The 5000-nt window shown below is 41.6% G+C and overlaps 1 long non-coding RNA gene across 1 annotated transcript in view; it reads right to left on the reverse strand.

Moving 5' to 3' along the window:
* Positions 1-244: 244 nt before the first annotated feature.
* The window catches only part of LOC143019654 (uncharacterized), a 14303-nt gene continuing 9547 nt past the window's right edge, over positions 245-5000 (reverse strand). The window contains exon 3 of the long non-coding RNA XR_012965843.1: positions 245-594. This is a non-coding gene — a long non-coding RNA (uncharacterized LOC143019654). The remainder of the gene's footprint in view (positions 595-5000) is intronic.

Here is a 5000-nt window from a genome sequence, read left to right on the forward strand (position 1 = left end):
AAGGAGGAGGAGGAGGAAGGGAGGAGGAGGAAGGGAGGAGGACAGAAGGAATAGGAAGGAGGGAAGAGGAGGATGGAGCGGAGGAAAGGAGGATGGAGAGGAGGAGGAGGAAGATGATGATGATGAGGAGTAGGAGGAAGTGGAGGATAGAGAGGAGTAGGAGGAAGAGAAGGATGGAGAGGAGGAGGGAGAGAAGGAGGAGAGAGAGGAGGAGGAGGGAGAGGAGGAGGAAGAGGAGGAAGAGGAGGAAGAGGAGGAGGAGGAGTAGGAGGAAGAGAAGAAGATATCACCATCACAACCACCACCACCACCCTAGAACGCAGAGGTGGGCAACCCACTTTGCTGACTATGTTATCTATGGGATTACTAAGAGTCTTTTGAACTCCTTTCCTCGTAATTCACGAGTTAACTCTCATGACACAACTCTCACGACATAACTCTCATAGCACAAATGGAAGGCGTCTTCTTCACTCTCGCATTGATTCCATCTCTTTCTTTCCAGTCCGAAAAGTAGTCATGATACGAAGTCTTGTCCTCGCTCCCATAAGCTTTCGTTCGTTTCACTTAAAAGGCAGCAATCTCGACCGAATGTTTCTGAAAATAATGACAATACTTTATATCCCAGCGATGTAGATTTTTTTTTTATACTTATTGAGACGTCAGCGTCTTTAAGCTTTTTCTGAAGGAAACATTTGTGTCTTCCTTTGTCAAAAGAAGGATGGCCCTCCTCATTGGCCTTCCAGAACACAATCACCAAGAGGCCCCTGCACGCTGTAGTCCTGAAGAACAGATCTAAAAGAAAGACGTGAAAGAGAAACATCTCCCTATCATTCGTCCCCAGTCTCATATTCATCTGAAGGTGCAACCCCGAGGACCGATAATCAGTTCCCGGAATAGGAGACAGGTCTTTGGCCCTCTCATCTTAGACAAAGATCCACCCTTGTACAATACAGACAACAGTGAAATGTTTCCTTTTTGGGTGATCAGTGTAATAGCAGAGGGATCACTGGCGGGTGTGTTGGGGCTGCGGGCCTCCTGTAGAATATTAACACTTACACAAGAATGAATGTACTGGAAAGCCAACATATAAAGGATTCCAAAAGGTGTTAGGATTCCTGGCCGTGTGTGTTGCACACTGGGCCACCTCGCGCTATTTCGAAACTTGCTAGGTAATCACAGTGGATTACTTGCAGGTGACCTGAGGAGGAGGAGGAGGAGGAAGAGGAGGAAGAGGAGGGGGAGAAGAAAAAGCAGAAGATGAAGAAGATTGAGAAGAAAAAGAAGAAAAAACGAGAAGAAAAAGAAGAAAAAGAAGAAGAAATAAGAAGATTGAGAAGAAAAAGAAGAAAAAACGAGAAGAAAAAGAAGAAAAAGAAGAAGAAATAAGAAGAAGGAGAAGAAGAAGGAGAAGAAGGAGAAGAAGAAGAAGAAGGAGGAGGAGGAGAAGAAGGAGGAGGAGGAGGAGGAGAAGAAGGAGGAGGAGGAGGAGGAGAAGAAGGAGGAGGAGGAGGAGAAGAAGAAGAAGAAGAAGAAGAAGAAGAAGAAGAAGAAGAAGAAGAAGAAGAAGAAGAAGAAGAAGAAGAAGAAGAAGAAGAAGAAGAAGAAGAAGAATGTTCTGTACACGAGCTGTACACTAGTAAAGCAACGTAAGAGTGCCGTATCCGATACGAGACCCAAGAACCTCTATCCTGAGAGTAGTTGTGGATGTTACGGTAGGTGACGGAGCTCCGAGGAGGGCGTGGGTGTGGGTATGGGCGTGGGTGTGAGCGTGGGTATGGGCGTGGGTGTGGGCGTGGGTGTGGGTTGGAGAGAGCTGGAAGACAGGTTGTGGGACCAGTCAATTGACGGAGCCTTAGGTTTGGCGAGCCTAAGAAAAGGCAAAAAACCTTTTGTGAATATGGTGAGGTGTTTTGTTCCTTTGTTTGCGTTTTACGATCTTCACTTTCACTTTAACTGCAGTCAGGAGGTTTTATTCAGTCGAGACAAATCCTCTTCGTGGTCAAAGGATTAAGAAGACTTAGTTCGCTTGGTTGATAACTTTTAGGGAGATTGGTTAACTGTGTTCAGACTAATTTACTGGGCATGATTTTTAACCTTTAACATCATAAAAATCTGATAAGCCATGATAGCATTATAGTACTTGCTTTGTATTCTCAGGTTTTATGTTTATTTGGTGGATATGATGTTTTACCCTTCACCACCATAAAAAATTATGAGCCACACTACCATTATAGTACCTGCTCAGCATACTTCGGTTTTATAGCTATTTATCAAAGAAAAAAGAAAAAAAGATTATAATAATAATAATAATGATAATAATAATAATTATAATAATAATGATAATAGTAATAATAATAACAATAATAATGATAACAACAACAACAACAACAACAATAAAATAATAATAATAATAATAATAATAATAATAATAATAATAATGATAATAATAATAATAATGATAGTGATAATGATAATAGTAATGATAATAACAATAATAATCACAAAATAATGATAATAATAATAATAATAACGATAATGATAATAATAATAACAATAATGATAATGATGATAATAACAATAATGATAATAATAATAATTATAATAATAATAATAATAATGATGATATTATAAATAAAATGAATGAGTAGATAAACAAATAAGTAGATAAATAAATAAAGTAAATAAATAAGATTAAAAACAATTAAACAAAGTAAAAATTTTCCCCTCTATATAAATGAATAATAATAATAATAATAATAATAATAATAATAATAATAATAATAAATGGCTTCTCTTAGGTAAACTGAGCATGGCCTTCTCTGTCTGGTGCCACACGAGGTCGCGACAGGGCCACATTGGCCAGGCGCCTCACGACGTCTCCATGTGGAAACCTTCGGCTGCAGATAAGAGGCGGCTACTTCTTCGCTTTAACGATAACACAGACAGAAAACTTAAAAAAAAAAAAATCACATTCCTCTACTCTTCCTCCTCCTACTCTTTCTCTCCCTATTCCATTTCCTATTCCTTCTCTTTCAACTCCTATTTCTATTCCTCCTCTTTTATTCTTTTCTTTTTCTTATTTTTCATTATCCATAATTTTCTATTTCCACTCCTCTTCCTCCTCTATCTCCTTCCCTTGCTCTCATTTATCCTCTTTATCTCTCCCTTTTCATATTTCCTCCCGTTTTTTCTATTCTTTCTTCCTCCTTCCTTCTTCTCATTTTTTCCTTTTCCTTTTTCTTCGCTTCTTTCTATTTGTATCCTATCCTAATTCAAATCTTCTACTACCTCTTCCATTTTTGTCTCTTTTTTCTGATTCCTCATATACCAACCTTTCCTTTTTCTTCCCTCTTCCACATCTTCCTAAATATATGACATCTTTTCATGAAAATACTTATATTTTTGCTCCATTTAATCTTTCTTTTTCTCTTCCTCTTCATCCCCCTCTCTCTCTCTCTCTGTCTCCCATATTTCCATCCGTTTTTTTTTTATATTTATGCATTTATCCATCGCTTATTTATCTATTCATTCTACTTTCATAAGGAATACGATTATGCATCACCCCTAAACCCTTTCTATGACAAGCACGGATACAGGTTCCAGGAAAGGCTTAGAGAACAAAGCCACCAATTCATCGGCAGTATCCCCCGTCCCCCTTCAACCCATACTCGACAACCATGCACCGGAAAGCGGCTCATCCTATTAACCACGACGCCACAGCTGAACCCCCCCCTTTCCCCCCCTTTGGGGTCACGAGGGACATTCTTACCCAGCTGGGCCCACGATGGTGGTCTCTTATCTTATCTCTACTTGCTTACAGGTGCAGTGTCGAATGCAAGTCTTTAGGCGCCTCCTTATCAGGTAATGTCGGATACACACACACACACACACACACACACACACACACACACACACACACACACACACACACACACACACGCACGACTCGATGGCGCGGTTGGTAGAGTCCCCGACCGTCACTACGGCGGTCCGGGTTCGAATCCTGCCCAGGGCTAAAATAATTTCAGTATCGCTGCGCTTCGAGTCGTTACTCCAACTCTCGTGGGCGGGGAGTTGGGTGTGTGTGTGCGTGTAAGATCACAGCATTACCCATAGATCGATCACACGAGCTCTGAGCTCTCATTCGGGAGGGAAATAGATGTCGATCACGAGTCCAGCACGTGATCAAGAAAGACCAAGGTGAATACACACACACACATACGTACACACGTATGTATGTAAAAATATATCTACATACATACGGAGAAAGGTTCCAAGGAAACTGCAACAACGACACACTTCCTCGTGGGAGCTGCAATCCATTGGGAAAGATTCGATCTTGTAACCTGTGGGGCACCAGGTGAGCTGTCAAACAGGACCTAAACTCCCACGTTTTACCCCCTTCAACATAATGACGTACTTTACGTATTTTGTTCTGTCTAAGGACAGGCGATTTTATGTAGCTGAAAGGTGGACTGCTGCTTGAAGGGGGTCGCGGGCGACCAAGACCCTCTTCAGGTCGGTGTCCGCCCTTGTTAACTCCATAATTCTGTTTGTCCTCAGAATACATAAAATACGTCACCGAATTGAGGGGGCTCGATTCACCTCGATTAGTCTTTCGACTTTGCCGTCTTGCCAATCACTACATCGCGTGCGTTGTGCGGTTTTGTAAAAATTTAACCAAGTATGGATTTTACCCCCCTCCCCCCCCTTGTCAGGAGCCCCGGGGGTTTCAGGGTAGGGTTCTCACTTCGTGAGCGGGTGATTCGAGTTCAAATCCCTGGGACGGACGGGGAAAAAACATCTTTTATTAAGGTCTTATAAGTAAGTAGCATGGATGTTTGGACACTGTCAGGCTTCCTTGAAGACTTATGTAGACTACATACAAAGCCAGTCCCATACGTTTCTGCATTATGCGCACACCAACGGCCACCATAGAGTCTCCCCTAAGGTTCTCCATCGTCACGGTATTAGGTGACTTGTTTCAACAATCTGATCTC

The sequence above is a fragment of the Oratosquilla oratoria genome, chromosome 3 (genome assembly GCF_046742065.1).
Source record: "Oratosquilla oratoria isolate Oo_2021 chromosome 3, ASM4674206v1, whole genome shotgun sequence".
In the NCBI taxonomy this organism is placed as follows: Eukaryota; Metazoa; Arthropoda; class Malacostraca; order Stomatopoda; family Squillidae; genus Oratosquilla; species Oratosquilla oratoria.